At 41.6% G+C, this 17,575-nt stretch overlaps 1 protein-coding gene across 3 annotated transcripts in view; it reads right to left on the bottom strand.

Moving 5' to 3' along the window:
• The window catches only part of DAAM1 (dishevelled associated activator of morphogenesis 1), a 180,656-nt gene extending 164,610 nt beyond the window's left edge, over positions 1 to 16,046 (bottom strand). The window contains exons 1-3 of one of the 3 annotated variants that reach the window (XM_061182619.1): positions 15,786 to 15,835; positions 8,784 to 8,834; positions 4,202 to 4,245 (exon numbers count right to left, since the gene is read on the bottom strand). The gene's annotated coding sequence lies outside the window, so the exon portion shown is untranslated. Of the gene's footprint in view, positions 1 to 4,201; positions 4,246 to 8,783; positions 8,835 to 15,785; positions 15,861 to 15,931 lie in introns of those variants that run through there. The other 2 variants (XM_061182617.1, XM_061182618.1) reach the window with 2 other exon arrangements.
• Between the last annotated feature and the right edge of the window lie 1,529 nt (positions 16,047 to 17,575).

The following is a 17,575-nucleotide window of genomic DNA, read 5'->3' as shown; positions in this document are numbered from 1 at the left end:
ACACACAGGGACCACCTGCCAACACTTGCCTTACCAGAAAGCTCCATAGAATGTGCTGTGCGTTTTGTTTGTTTGTTACTTCTTGAACAAAGATGGACAGCCACAGTGCCTCAAAGCAGAGTTCCAGAAAAACTACGTCAACAGAAACATGATAATTCTGAATAGGTGGTCTTCTCTAAAATGTGCTGGGATGTGCTGGGAAACACAGCGCTATATTGTATCACGGGTTACCATAACTATCTAAAATTAGTTTCAAAACACGAACCTTTCTCTCAATGCTTGGAAGAGAATTTTTTTTTTCTGTTTAAATTAAAACAAACGTAAAGTGCTTAAATGTGGGAGAAAAACCACATTCCCACAATATTGATTTATGATATATCGACATCAAGACAATCAGACTGTGATAAGTACAGCATTATTGTAATATTAGGTGCTGTATAGGCAATGCCTTAAATATTTTAGCTAAGCAGCTGAGTATCTGTTTTGCGACACCATAGATAAAAAGAACTGAGTATAACATTTCTTTAATCGCGTAAACCATTCTAATGTAAACTTCTGCCTCCCTCCTCATAATATTTGGATTATTTCATTGTTCTACCTCCTATTCTTCCAAACATCTTCAGTCCAATGGAAAAACTACACATCATCTCCCTTGTTCTCTCTGCCTTCAGAAAAGCCTTCTGTATTAGTCTCACTATCAGCAGAAAAACCACTTACAGTAAGAAACCACTGAGCCAAACTCCAGGAAATGCAAATTGGCCACAAAATGGCAGGAGTTGACCTAAGGTTTCCCTTCAGATAATGAGGAAAGGGCTTGTTAACATAATTAATTATGCAAATCTGTAGCCAGAGACAGTTAATCACAGAGAAATACTTCAGGTCACTTTAAAATGTGCCTAGAGATCTCGTAAGTTTTCTGCTAAGGGGTTCCATGATTATTTATACATTTGTGAAAAGTCCTGGTGGCTTCATATTTGCATTGCTAATTAATCTCTTTTATGATCTCTTCAAAACACTGGGATTTAAATAGATAAATGGGCAAATAGACCATTTGAGAAAGGAAAAATACAAATGGCCTAGAGAAAAAAGTTCTGTTTAACAAATTTTTAAAATACAAATTAAAATACAATGTGATAGCATTTGTCAGTTGCTGAATCACAGATAATTGTAAGATAATGATATTCACAGCATAGACATGAAATGAAAGACACTTTAATATCCTGATTCAGCGTCAACCGGCAAAACCTTTCTTGAGGACAATTTGGCAGTACTTAATAAGAAACTTTAAAATTATATACCTTTTGACCCATTTATTTCATTTTTAAGAAATATATCCTAAGAAAATAATCTGAAAAAGAAAAAAAATGTTCATAATAGTTTTTAATGGGAAAACATTAGGAAAATGATTACCCTATACTGCACATAAAATGGAAATAAATGCTGTCATCTAAGAAGTTTATTGAAAATTTTAATAACCTCACACCCATTAGGATGGCGATTCAAAAAAAAAAACAAAACAGAAAATATTGCAAGGATGTGCACTTTTGTTGGTGGGAATGTAAAATGGTAGAGCTGCTAGGGAAGAGAGTTAGAACTACCATATGATTCAGGCCCTGGGTATATCCCACCTCTGGGTATATATCCAAAAAAATTGAAACATGGTCTCAAAGTGATATTTGCACACCCATGTTCATAGCAGCATTATTAACAATAGCCAAAAGTTGGAAGCAATAAATAAAGTGTTTCAATTCTGATTTCCAATATGATTTGTATATTAAACAAATTTCATTGGAGTCTTCAATATTTAATAGGGTCAAAATGTCCTGAAATGGAAAAGTTTGAGAATATGCTGGGCCAGACTATTTCACAACTCTGTAGGGGTAGGAATTAACTTGTAAAAAACACACAGCAATGTAATGGCTTTTATCTATAAGGAAGCAAATGGATTTTGTCTGGCAGAGATAAAATTGATTTACATAAATGTATAAAAGAAAATACTACATTGTATAGCCCTTTAGGATATTAATCAGTTTTGTATCCACTAGCAAATTTATTCCAGCATTTCTGATTGTGGCTGTTTGGATGGATTGATAGACAGACAGACATATATATGCTCTTCAAATTCTCCTTTGAACTGGTCTTGACAGCTTACTGATTCCTTCACTAATTAATAAGTTAAATAAAAATTGTTGACATGTTTATTTTATAATTGTGAGAATCTTACTTTTTAAACTCTTTGAAAATTATTCTTTTAACATCAACTATCTACAAACAGATCAGTTTCTGCATTACAGGCCATAAGACTAACCAAACCAGAGAGTTCAATAATTAATAACCTTCTAAAACAGAAAGCACCAGGCCCAGATGGGTTCACTGGTAAATTCTACCAAATATTTAAGGAAAAAATTATACCAATTCTCTACAATCTCTTTCAGAGGACATAAGCAGAGGGAATACTTCCTAACTCTTTTTATGAGACCAGCATTACACTAATAGCAAAACCAAAGATATTTAAAAAAAAGATAACTACAGACCAATATTGCTCATGAACATAAATGCAAAAATCCTCAACAAAATATTAGCAGACTGAATCCAACATGTATAAAGAATTATACACCAAAAGGAAGTGGGATTTATCCCAGGTAAGCAAATCACATGATAATATCAATAGATGCAGGAAAAGTATTTGACAAAATTCAACACTCATTCATGATAAAAACTTGCAGTGAACGAGGGACAGAGGAGAACTTTCTCAACTTGATAAAAACTATCTACAAAAAAACAGTCTGCAAGATATAAGGTTAATAATAAAAGTAAATTGCTTTCCTATATACCAACAATGAATGAGTGGAAAGTGAAATTAAAAACAACACTATTTACATTAGTATCCCAAAAATGAAATACTTAGGTATTCATGTACAAAAAATGTACAAGATCTATATGGGGAAACTACAAAACTCTAGTGAATGAAATGAGAGAAGAATTAAATAAATGGAGAGATACTCCATGTTCATGGATAAGACTCAATATTGTCAAGATGTCAGTTCTTCCCAACTTGCCACACCATTTGTTTACATATTGTCTATCCTGATGGAAAGTAGTTGGCAGTAGAAACGAAAGATTAGTCACGAACTGATAACTGGTGAAGCTGTGGGTATATGGAGGATTCTCATATTAGCTATATTAGTCATTCTTTGTGTTTGTGTGTAGGAACTTTTAATAACAAAACTTTTTTTTAATCTTCATTTTCACTCTACTTGAAATAAGAAAAGCAGGAATGGAAAGCAATAAATCTGAGGGGGAGGTATCTTAAAAAGACAGAGGGGGTCCTGAAGCATACTTGTAAAGTGTCATCCACTTGGGATTTTGGATTTTTCACCTTATAATCATCAGCAGTATATTAGCATAATTTCTGTTATCTGGTATGAAAGGCAGAACATTAAAAGATGCCCCATAACCTTTTGAGGGTGAGTGGAACCTATGAATATGATGAGCTATCACTCTTGTGATTATGTTACATTATATGGTCAAAGGGAGATTATCTTGGGTGGGCCTGACCAAATCAGGTGAGACCTTAAAATCAACCACTTCTCTGGCTGATTGAAGAAGACACCTAGAAGAAGAAACCAAACATCCTAGAAGAAACCAAACATCCTCGTGTGAACTTCCAGTGTAGGCCATGTGGCATAAAATGTAGGTTGCCCCTTGGAGCTAAAAGCAGTCTCTGGCCAACAGCTAGCAGTATTCAGTCCTATAGTCACAAGGAAATAAATTCTGCCAACAACCAGAGAGCTTGGAGGAATCCTCTGAACCCCAGATGAGAACTGCAGCCTTGGCTGACCCGTGAGTTTTACCCTGGTGAGACCCTGAGCAGAGAACCTAGCCACAGAATGCCTAGACTTCTGACCTGGTGGTGTTTTAAGCCGCTAAATTTGTGGTAATTCATTATGCAGCAATAAAACTAATATGTCTGGAAAAGCACCTTATACCCGAATAGTACCTCAAAGTCTACCTCTACACGAGTTTATGATCCCAGTGGCACCAAGTGAGTACCTAAACATTCAGCAACTTAACATTTAATGCAGTGTTTCTCAAAGGATCATGAATCCAAATTTGAGAAACCTTGAGCTACATAATCCCTTATAAATGAAATATTCTTTGTCCAACACACACGGTTAGCTTTACAGGCAAGATTATATACCTGAGCGCTTTTTACAGTGTGAAGGCTTCTACAGCAGAAAAATCCTGCAAAATAATCAAATGGAGCAAGTTTAAAGCAAACTGTGACTAAGCCAAACATATCACCAAAACCTTAGCTTATCATCACAGCAGGTATAAAACAGTGCAAAGCTTTCTATCCTTTAATGCCCTAGCTCACAATTAGGAGGTATGAGATGAATATGAGCCAGATTCCATTACAACAAAATTTCATTATAACAAAGTTTCCCATGGCTCAGGTGGTCCTGAGGAATTATCACAACTATTCTTTGTCCATGTTATACATCTATTTATTTAAAGAAAACATTGAGATGTACATGAAGAAAAGAAATAGAAAAGTAAGTCAAAGGTATTATCCCCAAGGTCTAAAATTCTGTTTCCAAGGTTTTACTTAGTCCGATTCTTTTTAGCCTTTTTTTTTTTTTTGGAATAACAGCTTTGTTTCAACATAATTCACACACCATAAAATTCATTCATTTAAAATGTATAGTTTAGGGGGTTTTAGTATATTTACAAACTGGTAACCATTACAAGTAATTTTAGAACATTTTCATCATCCTTAAAAAAAAAAAAACCCTGTATTCTGCTTTTTTTTTTTTTTTTAACTGTCATTCTTTAACACCATGTCATGCTAACAAATTTTCCTCTAGTACTAGAAAACACTGGCCATCTGAGACTCAAAATCAGCATTTAGGGGAGAAAAGAGCTGAGGGTAAAAGATTTGATCTGCAGGAATAACAGATATTGGAACAACTGATTTGGGATTGTAGAGCATTGCTTCCTATAAGTGATGCTGGGAACATTCCTTTGAAAACGTGGACATGATCCAAATAAGCAAAACATGAAATTACTTGCCAGTGAAAAGCAAAGAATCTTTCACTGGGGAGAGTCTTCACCTATTGCACAATGTAATTTGTTTATTTCAGAAGCTGAAGACAGAGGATAATCTGAGCTTTATTTAGTAAAACAAGAGTTCTGTATTCCAAAGGGAAAAATCTGGGATTTAAAACAGCATTCTGATATGCTCACACCCAGTGTCAAAACATTCTTTACCTGCCAAGTGAATAAACAAATGATGCTTTAAGGTGTCACTTCCATAGCTTATGAGATAGTCCATAAAATGCTCAATATAATATTTTCCCCTTAACTTAGTTATTCACTTACCTCTGCTATGCTTGATAGGAATTTGGATCTAATCTGATTATTCTAAGTGAAATCCAAGTAAAAGGAGCCATTTTATTGTGTTTCCCACCTTTGGTAGTTATAACTCGAGACTCTGAAATCCTCCATGATGGCCCATGGCATAGGCCAAGTTAGGAAACTTGTAACAAACAAATCTGCCTCATGTTTATGAAGCCAGAGATGAGTCTGATCGGAAACTCACTCTGAGTGACAAGGCAAGTTTGAGTGCTGCCAAAGCCCAAGTTTTCGAGTCAAGTTTTACAGACATTCTTTTTTGAGGGAGAGAAAAAAAGGGGGACATCAGTCTGCTGCGAATCCTTTTCAGAGTTCTTCCCTCACTGCTGATTTGAGATAAACTGTCATTTTTAAAGGTAAATGCATTTTTCTTTTTTTAAAGCATTTTGGCATTTGATAATAACAACAGAGATGATCTTTTCTTTCCCCAAAGCCTCATCTTCTTTATCCACAGATAACTTTACTGACCTACCGACACAGGCTATGGGCTTCAAAGTTTTTTCCTGCTAGCGCTGGTGGGCTTGCCCTGACCCAGCGTCAGTGTCTCACAGAGTCCCCTGCTGTGACCAAGGACATGTCCTTAAACTATGCCTGGCCTCCCAGGCAGTGGTCATGGAAAAATGGAGAAGTGACCCTGAAGAGTCTAATCCACTGACCTTCACTTTGCTCTAACCAACTACCCAAATAAATAAAAACAGCAGGATAGCTTGGTCTCCCAGATGAATTCCAATTTACCCCTAAATATCCAAGCCTGGTCCAATGTTTAAAATTTCCAGGCCATCCAAAATCTGTCAACTGGCTTTCAAGGGCCCAATTTTGCTCCCCAGGGGACATTTGGCAATGCCTGGAGACATTTTGGTTGTCACAGCTGGGGGAAAGTTTCCTACTAGCATCTAGAGGGTAGAGGCCCAGGATGCTAACGAACATCATACATGCACAGCACAGTCCCCAACAACAAAGAACCATCCTGCCTAAAATGCCTAAAATGCCTAAAATGCCTAAAATGCTGAGACTGAGAAACCCTGGATTGGGTCATTTGCCAGCCCAGTGCTGGATAAACGTTTGAAGAGACTCTTATTGCAATTTAATTTAGTTTAAAACGGGGATTGAAAACTCAAATGCCTTAAGGGCCAAGGAGGTAAAGAAATATCACATAAACAAAGTGGCTGTGTATGAGGCACTAGGGTGTTGCGAGGTCAGTGACAAATCAGAGTGTAAATGCTCACTAAAACCATTCCCTTTTTAAAAATAACACTGTGTTGGCCAAATAAAACATGACTGTTGGCTACATCCATCCTGTGTGGCAATGGTGGTAATCAAATTCTGGTTTAAATAGATGATCAATTTAAAGAGAACTGGTTGGTCACTCAAAGACACCATCTAGCCTCATCCCTTACTTATATCCTACGGAATTTCCTAAGCCCCAGGACTGGAGAACGTGACTAGAAGCTGTTTAGTTAAGGAGATTAGACATCAGATCTTGAGGGTTTAGCTCCAGCCAAGAACAGGGTCTCAGAAACCTTGTGCAGAGACCAATGTTGGAAATTCTGAAGGTGAAAAAATAGAACTCCCCCTCACTGATCTCCATTCTAGGGAAATTCAGTGGACATTACATCAACGTTACACAGCGCCATATAAGTGAGGTCATTATGTTAAGATGAAACCATTCTCATAAAATTTTAGAATTTCCACATTGTTTCACAGATGAGGAAACAGAGGCCCAGGAAAGTTTAAAGGAACTGCCAAGATTACCCAAATCTAAACCTAAAATCAAATGGTGTTTCTTTTTCCTCTGTGCAATTGCCAAGCAGCAACCAAAAGGCGAAGGGATTTTATTCAAGGTGTCAAATATTCGTGTCTAAACTCTCGACCAACATAAAGAAGTTATACGTAGATGTTAAACTTACTCAGCATCATCCCCTTTCCCTGTCAGAAAAATCATTAATCCATTTGCCCCAAGTCGTTGTTTTAGGATCTCTTTTTCACATAACAGAAAAATTTAAAGCAGGTTAAATATTTCCAGCCCTCCTTTCAGATTAAGCTGGAGAGAGGAAAGCCAAGTCAGCAATTGGAGCACAAGGAGAAGGAAGCCCCAATCTGAACATCCCCGTGTGGATGCATGCTTTCTGTTGGAGGAATTCCTGGCCTGTATAAACAAAGGCAATCCAGAGGGAAACAAATGATAAGATAAGTGAAACCCAATAACTCCCTCTGTCCTCCCTTCCACCTACTTCCCCCAACTTGTTCCATCAGAAAAACAATCTGAACTTGGGAGAATTAAAATGTAAGCCATCCCCTCTCTGCTGCCACACAGCTCCCTATTCTAAGTAGGAGGTTGGGGGGAAGACCATTTGTAAGGTCGGTGAGTGTGGCTCCCCTGGTATGGAACCTGGCCACAGGGGACCACGGTCTCCCTTTGCCCACAGAGAGGTTCCTGGCAACGAAGTAGGTCACTGGTCCTTCAGACTCAAATTAAAATCCAAGGAGTATAGTAGGAAAAGGTGAGGTATGGAAGAAAGGTACCTTCCATCACAGGAAAAGAAAAGAAATTGGGTCAAACTAAAAATTTTATATACTTAAAAAAAAATTTTTTTTAAATCACTTCCTTAGCATAACATATGAAGCAAGGCAGTCTCTTGCCATGGTTCCTGGAACTGCAGTTGGAAGTGTCACCTACTCATTGAGTGTCAAGCCCTAAATGGGTCACAGAAGTTTTCTAGTCCAATCTAATCTCTATTCTTGATTTTAAAAATACAAAAATATAATAACATGCCTTTCATTTAACCTTCTGAGGACATAATGAAGTCTCAGCTATCAGCTTCAATTCCAGCAAGATTCATTCCACACCCTCTCTGACTTTTAGTCTGAATGACCATTGAGCGCTGAGCAGGGAGGGGGGTGTGGGGAGGAGAACCTCTAATGCAAACAAGATTGCCACACACAAACAGAGTGGGAAACAAACAGAAATGTTATTGTTGTTTCTTTTGCCACCATCATCCTAACTCAAATAGCCACCGCTAATATGGGGTAACTGTGGCAGCATTTTTTTTTTTAATTCCTAAATCATTTACCTTGGCCAAAACCATATGACATTTTCTATATTCAAAATTTCACCAACTTTCAAGAGTAGAGAATGCAGCAAGGACCTTTAAATGGTCTGATTTGTCCATTTCATTTCCTTTAACTTTTTACAATAAGTTTTGTAGTAAATTCTCAGGATTTAGAAGGGTCCCTAGTCTAACCCTCTTGTCACAGAACTGTAGTTTCTAACTTAACTCGTGTCTAGACATTTCACTGCTCAGTTTTACCAAATCTCTATGAATCAAATACAAATTTAAGCCTAGACACATGTGAATAGTCTAACTCACCTGGTGAATGATGTTGGGCACGATCCTTCACTCTTCTTCCAGGGTGCAAATCTGCAGAATTTTATGGGAGAAGGAAGAGTAAAGCCCAGAATGGTCACCAAAACACACACTAATGACTGTGGTCACACCCCCAAGAAAGGGAAGGAAAAGACCAAGGCTATGTTTTAGGAAGCTGACCCTGGTCCTGACCCACACTCTTCACAGGAGGACACCTGTCAGAAGCATAAACATAGTTCCTAGGCAAACTGCTGGTGAAGCCCTACCTCTAACTTATGGGGTCTGAAAAAACTAAGACCCTCATCAGTTCATTTTATAATATGGCACCATCTTTTGCCCTTAGTGATGATGGCTATGCACTGATATATCCACAGGGTCTATCCTCCACTGTTTAGTGTCCTTTGTGACCAAGAGCATGATGAGTTTAAAAACAAAAAAAAAGTTACTAGGATTACAGGTGCAGCTGGTGACTCCAAGACAAGGCAAAGCTAACCCACGCCCTTGACCTGGTTTGTACGTCACTAACAAACTGAGCTTAGCCAGTAAGCCAGAATATAAGGACTCATCTCAAAAAACAAAAGATGGGCATCTGTATTGCCCAGACAATGCCCAAAGCTCGGATCTAGGCTATCTACACTTGGAAGTCTAAATTCAGACAGTCCATCAGATGGGCAATGTCTGCCAATCGTACAGAAGGTATTTTTTTCAGAAATGAAGAGGACAAAGACCAGTTTAATACGTGTCCCTAATTGTGTGCCTGGCAGAAATACAAGGAACCTTCAACTCCGATCCTGGTGCAATTTATAGAACAGAATGAGCTCAGGTTATTACTAAAGGTGAATGACATACTTATGAAATGTAACAAGATGAATTTAAAAAAGCTTCTGAAACTAATGTCTGTTAAATGAATATTATGTTTGAGCAGCCTAAGGGCTAAGAAGTCTTTTGTTTTCATTTTCCCTTCCTGGCAATATGCTGTTAGGGCATAACTTTCCTATTATTTCTCTAAATGACACAGTTTGCATTTTATTCAATTGTCTTCATTAAATATTGTCAAAGTGGCACAATATCCAGTGTTAAGCCAAAAGTAAAAGATCTATTGTAAGTCAGGAAATCACACCAACTACACTGGAAATTGAACTTGCTTGCCTAGTTTTCCACATTTAATTCACAATAGTGGCTAAGGTTTAAAAGAACTGCAATTGTATATTTGGTGCCAAATTTGCTCCACTGTAAAAGTAAGTCTCTCTTCTAAGGTGAGGGGGGAAAAAGCTTATTTTAATATGTAAGGATACCCAGTATTAGATTATGTGTTTGACTACTACTCAAGTTTTCATTTTCTTTTCATAAGAGCTTTCACAATTTACGTTAAAAGACAACAGGGAGTTGGGAAGCTAAGAAGTTATGGAAGTCTTAACTCTCAAGACAGGCTTCTGTGGCCCTGTTCTGGGTGAGAAGGGCTTTCTCCAGGTAAGGGATTCAACCTACTGAAAAGTTATCTCAGTTAACAAGAGGGTCTAATGCTGGACAAACTCCACATAGATTCAGAGATGGCATTTAAGAGCAATTCCTTTTTCGAATAATTTGCTTATCATTCACAAAGCAAAAGGGAGGGAGTTCAAAAATTCTTAACATTCAAATAAACAAATGCAACATTTTAAATCTCATAAAACATTTTCTGTTCCAGAAAATCAGACTCTAAGAAACCATTAAGTGAAGAAGCAGTTTTACTCTTAATCAACTCAGCACTTGTTGACCCAGCACTGTTTCAGAATCAAGAGACACAAAGGAAGTTGTGATTCCCCCAACTCAATGGAGAGAAAAGAATAACATATAGGAAAACCAGAGGCAAGGCAATAGTGGGGGAGTGGAAAGAACTAGAAGCCTGGGTCCCTAACAGGGTCTGCCAGTTACTAGCTGTGTGACCTGAGCTCGGTGAGTTCCTTAAGTTCTTCATGCCTCAGTTTCCTCAGGTGTAAAATGGTGATAACAGTACCTACCTCATGCAGCTGTGGAGGAGTCCACGGTTAAGCTCATGTAAAGTATTAGGAAAGGCCTGACCCAAGCTTAGCACCTCACATCCCTTGACTGTTAGCATCACATTAGGTATGAGTGTTTGGTTGTGTGGTCAGGCTGAGGGCGCTAAGGAGCAAGGAGCCGGGCGGGGTGGTGAAAGCAGGGCGATAGGCAGGGAAGGCTTCCCAGAAGCTATGGCACTCAAGCTGGATCTGAGAGCACAAGGAGAATTCAGATGCTCAGAAGAGTGCTCATTCCAGATGAGGGGAGCCATTACTGCAGAAAGTCACAGACAGGGGTAAAAACCAGGTGTGCTTAAACATCAGCAGGGAAAATAAGCTCACCAAGGCTGAGGGTATATTTGGTAACCTCAGATTAATAGATTAATAGATTAATGGATTAATGGGCAGGGGAGGGGGGGTGCTCAGGCTCTGTGTGCTTGTTGCTATGCTCCTAGGACTTAACGTGTAAATCATTTTTAGATATGTGTACTATGAATGCAAACTCATTCTGAAATGCTCATTTCTCTGTTTTTGGAACAGTGGAAAGGATGCCAGAAAATACAAAGGTAAATTTTTTTTTGCTGTGGAAATAGTCTGCTGGAGTGGAATGTAGGTCACCAAAATCAACTTGCATCTCATCTTCATCTGTCCCTATTTCAGTGGAGGCAATAAGTGGTAGCCTGAAGGAAGGGGGAGGAGGGGCACTTCAGATCCATCCTTCAATTCCAATCTCTATCAGCCACTCAGCCACTCCAAGCACAACCCTCAATAGAGGTATCCTAGGACAGCCCCAGCCTGCCCCCCCAGCCCTGCCAACCTACAGAAAAAGCCCTCCTTACCAAGTTCTGAAATATTACCTGTGCTAGCAGTTGCCTCTAAACCGAGCTCTCAGGGAAACCACTATCATCTGATGCGGTAAGTGTTTAAGACATACATTCACTTAAAAGATTCCTTCCATTACCAAGTTAGAAATTATGGTGCCAAAGTAAGTGACAGGAGTCTACATTCCTTGTCCAAAGAAGAAAAATCACAAAACAGAAGAATTTTCATTTTGACTGGTGCCCCCTCTAGAGATTCAACAAGTTTGCTAACCTAAGTTGGCGAAGTTGCTTTGTTTCCTGAAATATAAGGATAGACTTAACACTTGGAAATACCAGGAGCATGACACGAAGCCAGGGAGGGCCCCACAGAAGTTACAGGCTCTGTGATTATTTCCTGAACCAAACACCTAAGGCTCTCAGTGGTACCAAACTCTGCTGGAAAAGCTTGTTTCCCCTGATCCAACAGCTGTAAGTTTTTAAGTAATTTCACAGAAGACCTCAAGATTCTCAAGCCAAAGCCACTCTTTATACTATCCCCCAAATATTTACAAAATGAAACACTTTCAGTCTTAACTATGTTTTGTTTGTAAACACCTTATTTGTTCTGATGACCACAGTATCAACACTAAAAGCAGCCTTTTAAACAAAGTAGCTCAAATAAAACCACACACAGACACACACGAATTCTTAACACCCAGAGGCGTGTCCACACAGCAAGAAAGCCAGGGTTCAAATTCCTTGGCACCTCTTCACTGAGCTCCTGTAAGCACCACCCAAGGACATGACCCACTGCACCCTCTTTACTATCACACCTCCTCACTAATTTACACTTCGGAAAACGCACAGAATGCAACTTACTGGATGATAACTGAATGCTACAAATATTGGACAAATGTCTTTTACCCTGTTCCCCTCTCACATCAGCCAGCCTGAACAACTTACCCCTGTTTATAGAACAACCCCACCCCAAATGAGAGAGCTATTGCCCACTCTTCTACCCACATGGTGCCTCTGGGGCCATTGGCAGCCTGGCAAAAGTCTCTAGGTATCTTTGCCTTGGTCTCTCTCCCTGTTCCCCTGTCATATACCTCCTGGGAAAGTTATCTGGGCCAAGGACAGTACAACAGAGAGAAATCTAGAAATGTCTGGTTTGGGGTAATAAGAATTGTATTAAGAATTAATTATAGGGGGAAAAAGTCTCTGTGAGTGAATATATTCCAAAAGCAAATAGTTACAATTCAACGATTTCAAACACATGGAAGGCCGTTTATACCTCGTCACATGCTACACAGGAGTTTTGGTTTATGCTGAGATGAAACTGCTTGACAGAAAACTAAGAGGAATATTACAACTGATGACAAAACTATCAGTGGAAAGAATACAGATCTTGGATCTCCAATCATGGTTCTACTAGTCAGTAGTGATTTAACAAATATTTATAAAATACCTACCAATGGCCAAACACTGCTTTAAATGCTGGATAGACAGGGATAGACAAGACAAAGACTCTGCTCTCAAAGACCTTCACGGAGTGGGAAAAACCCACACACACTGGAATTGTTATCAGAATTATAGGGAGTCAGAAGTAAGGAGATAACTGAAGGAGATTTCAGTCAGTGCTAACTTCTACGACAAAAATAGTGAGTGAAATTTCTGATCCTGTTTCCTCGTGGGGATGTAACCACCTACTTAAAACAAGATGATGAATGTCAACCGCCTGGCACACAGCAACCCCAAGCATTTACCTGCACACGAATGTACACGCATAGATGCTAGCAGATATACACCTTCCCCCCTTAACTGCAATGTCTGTGATAATCCACTTTGGTATGAAATGAAAGCAGAAGGTAGGCAAAATGTTTGCATAATTCAATTACTCTTAATGCAATTAAATTACAAATAACTGCATTCGACAAGAATCTATAAAAAGTCAAAATCTAAACAATTCTACGATAAAAGGATAAATAGAAGTCCAGATACTGGGATAATAGTAGTAGTAGTAGTAGTAGTAGTAGAACTAATATTATAAATACTAATATAGCTGCCTTGCCCACTTTGAGGGATTACCATGAAAAGTCGGGCTATTTTGCCATACAAGTAAGGCTCAGAGATATTAACCCAGTGTCACAGTGTCAGAAGCTGGGCTTAAACTCTCATCTTCAGATTTCTTTGAGAAAAATAAAAGACAATGAACAACTCCTTCCTGGAGTCACAAGATTTTATACCGAAAATCAACTTCAGGAAAACCACTGTGCCCCTCTTCCCACATCACCAATGACTGAGGTCCCCAGAGGCAGAGGGTTCACCCCAGAATGGGGAAGCCAGTAATGACAGAGCCAGAGAAGGACCCAGGCTTCCTAGATTCCAACTCTCTCAAGGATCTGCATCCTCTAGACAGGTCTTTAGATTTCATGAGAACCACAAGGGATAGCCGTGGCTTCCAGAATTCAATTTCAGTTATTACTTGTCCCTAAAAATTTCCAGTGAATTGCACCTAGGGCAAATTGAGGACCTTTACTGGTGGCCAGGGAGCTCTCTTCACGCATAACAGAGAACTCCCTCCTGGAGAAAGCTGCCTACAGCACTATAACATACGTTATTAGGAAAATGTATGTTTTCATTTTCTTGAAATGAGAGATCAGCCTGAAAGGAGAGAGATCTTTTGATTGTAATTTTCAGAGTTTGCCTCAGGACAAAGGCTCCTAACAGCTTTTTCTGGGGAGGGAGGTGGAGAGACCAGGTATGGGGACGCGAGAGGGAAGGGGGTCTAAAAATTGTGTCCAAGCTATTTACAAGAGAATGGAGAGAGCCCGGGGCTGTGAAACCGGTGACTAGGAGAGAACAGCTGGGCCCAGGGAGAGCATCTGACCACACCTACTGGCCACGCCCTCCCAGCTGCCCGCAGAGCCACACTGAATTGAAACAGCAGTGGGAGCAGTTAAGATTCCGACGGCAGGAGTCGCCACGGCAACGGGATTCATCTTGCAGGCAAACCCCGCTTCAATTCACTAGGTCCTTCTCGAGCCTCAAGAAACTACCAACTCAAGAGGAGCAAAACGGTCACGGGTGGCATTTACTCTTGATGCTCTCCTGCGGGTGAAGATGGGAGGCGGGGTGGGGAACGGGGGTTGGAGTGTATTCTATTCCTGGGTCCCCTAAAATATTTTATGGGCGCAAGAGACAGAACACCCCAATCGCAGGCTGCGAGCAACTTGAGAACAGAGCCTTTAGCAAGGGTTTGATGAACAAGTAAGAGAAAGGATAAGAGTGCTAGGGAAAGGAAATCCAGAGGACTTTATAGAGTTCTCGGGCGCCGCGCACGTCTCCAAGCGGATCACAAGCAGTTGGATTTTCACCACCAGCTGGGAAAAGCGATTACCCAGCCCTCCTGCCCCACTGCGAGTCGTATCGTTAGATTATTCGACACTCCCTACCGCTTTACCACCTCCCAGCCCAGCGCTCCGGGCAGACGCTTTGTCCCAGCTCAGGTGCTCTTTGTCGAGGGAGCCATCAGTGCAAGGGGCACCAAGATGCGCCCTACCCAGAGGGACGGGAGGCGGGAGCGCTCTTTGGCGCCTCGAACCCGGTCCGCAGGCTGCACAGCCGCCCCTCGCTGCTGTCCGCCAACACCCCTCGCTCCTTCCGCAACGCGGGTTTCCCTCCTCTTTCTGGTTTGAGACCGTTAGCTTCCAACTTTGCCTAAATTACAGTCACCCCATCCCTTTCGAATGAGTCTTGAGGTGAGGGTGCCCGGGATGGTGGGGGTTCTGCTGGGACGCGAACGAGTAAACGAGTCCCTCCTCTTCGGTCCACACCTCCGAGTCTACCAAGCCTGCCTCGGGATTGTCCCTCCCGGAGCCTCCCGGACCAGCAGCTCCCGACAGCAGCAGTACCCACAGCACTCAGTCAAGGCCACGACCCCCAGCGCCCCAGCCCCGGGGTGGCAGCAGCAATGCGGCGAGTGGTACCCTGCCGGCTCTCTTGGCATCCGAGCACCTCAGAAAGAAAGAAGGGAGGCACCCCCGTCCTCGGGGGCGCCTTCCCCCGATCTCGCCTTGCTTTGCACCGCGCTTGCAGCCATTTTCCCAAACCCTACTTGGCAGTCGGGAGCTGTCTAGGTCCTGTTCCCACCCAGACCCAACCTGAAGGACGGGTTTAATATTTACCTACTGGCCCGGGAGCTCCGGGGAGGCAGCGGGAGGGCGCGCCGCTAACCCAGCACCGGGCCCGAAGAAGCACGCCCACCCCCGCGCCACCTCGCGGTGCCACTTAATGAAGGAGTGCGGCGGGCGACGCGGCACGTCCCCCTTACCTGAGCAGCCCCCGCATGCTGAAAAGGCGGCTCTGCACTCCGGGTACAATGGGATCCGGTTAAACAGTTTCCTTCACAGCCGCTCGTAGGTTACCAACTCGCAGGTGACATCACCCTCTCCTCGCCTGATAGGATACAATGCGGCGCCCACTGCGCATGTACTCTCGGGCAGGGCCCGCGCGCTCCTGGGAGTTGTAGTTCACATTCCACAAGCAGAGCCTGGGTAGCTACGCTACTGAGGGTGTTGAAACTACACTTCCCGACGCATTCCTGGGCCACTTCGTCCCCGCCCCCAGCCCCGCCCCCGCCGCGACCCGCCCCCTCCCCGCCCTCCAGCCTCGCAGTGTTAGTGCTGGTCTTTCAAAAACCGAGCTACGGACTCAGCGGGCGAGAGTGGGGGCTGGCACCCTTCGGTCATGCCCTTTGACTTGACCTCCACTCGGTGCCATGCGGGCTCTGAGGGACCAGAGGGGTCCGGGGCTAGTGTGCACCAGCCAGGCAGCTCTGACCAACCGGGCTCTGCTGGCCCCAGCTGGAAAGAGAAGATGAAGCCTTTCACTGCCTTCCCTACGCGTAGCAACTAATTAATAGGATGCATTGGTTTTATGGGTTAAATACGGTCCTGGAATTCCCCCACGTCCCGGAGGATGAGGGACGCCGACCCCGAAGGAGAGAAATCCCCCTTTGCCCCACTTTGTACAAATTACCCTTCTGTCTTCTCTTTCCTTCTCCCATTTAATGGAGTCAGGGTGACCAGCCAGAACTCGGAGAATAGCTCAGTCGGCTGAGCTGACCGAATAACGGAGGGTGTCACTAATAAAAATGCAGTGTAACAGACTAGATAGTTGCCTCAACCCTCCGTCCGGGAGCCAGCTGCTACTGCAGAGATAATACTATCGCGCAGCCATGCTTTTGTTCTTCCCTGCAGCAGACTTCCCGCTCTCATGGCTCTCAACTCCCAGGAAGACAACATCCTTGCCTAAAGTTTTAATAAACGACGTATGTGTATACATGTACTTTTAAATCCACAACACTCTCCTCTCAACTTACATACCTCACTCTTCAAGTTTTTTAAATGACCTAAACCAAAAAACACTGTGCTGTTCAAGAAGTGCTGTGATAGTAATACCCCTAAATGTTTAAAGATAAGCAAAAGGTGTGTAGCAGAATTCTGAACCTTCAGGACAATTTTATTTTTAATATGTAAAATTTTTGCGTGGCACTTTTCATTACTCAATGAGTACCAAATATTATGAAAAATTAACATTGAGAGCAAATCTCTAGGTGTCTTTTTAAACGAAAAAAAAAAATCAATACATCTAGTTATTCCAGTTGTAAAGGTAGAGTAAATTATAATGGCATTCGAGGTCTTAATCACATATAAGGATCAGTTCACACCCCCATTTCCACTAGCAAAATCTAAGAAGACTACATCTTGTGAAAAGAAGTTCACAATTAAAATTTCAAACAACTCTCCACCTAACTGTTGGTGACAGTCTTCTTATCACTCTTATTTTCTCACATGTTTGTGCAACAATAACTTGGGTTCAACAGAAAAATATTCATGGAACTAGAGGATTTCAGGGGAGAGGGAAATGCTTTGTTTTGCTGAGAGAGGGATTGTAGTACTGAATTCTGCTTTTC

Source organism: Eubalaena glacialis, chromosome 2 (assembly GCF_028564815.1).
Source record: "Eubalaena glacialis isolate mEubGla1 chromosome 2, mEubGla1.1.hap2.+ XY, whole genome shotgun sequence".
NCBI classification, from domain to species: Eukaryota; Metazoa; Chordata; class Mammalia; order Artiodactyla; family Balaenidae; genus Eubalaena; species Eubalaena glacialis.
The sequence above is the reverse complement of the archived record's forward strand: the minus strand, read 5'-3'. Positions and strand labels throughout refer to the sequence as shown.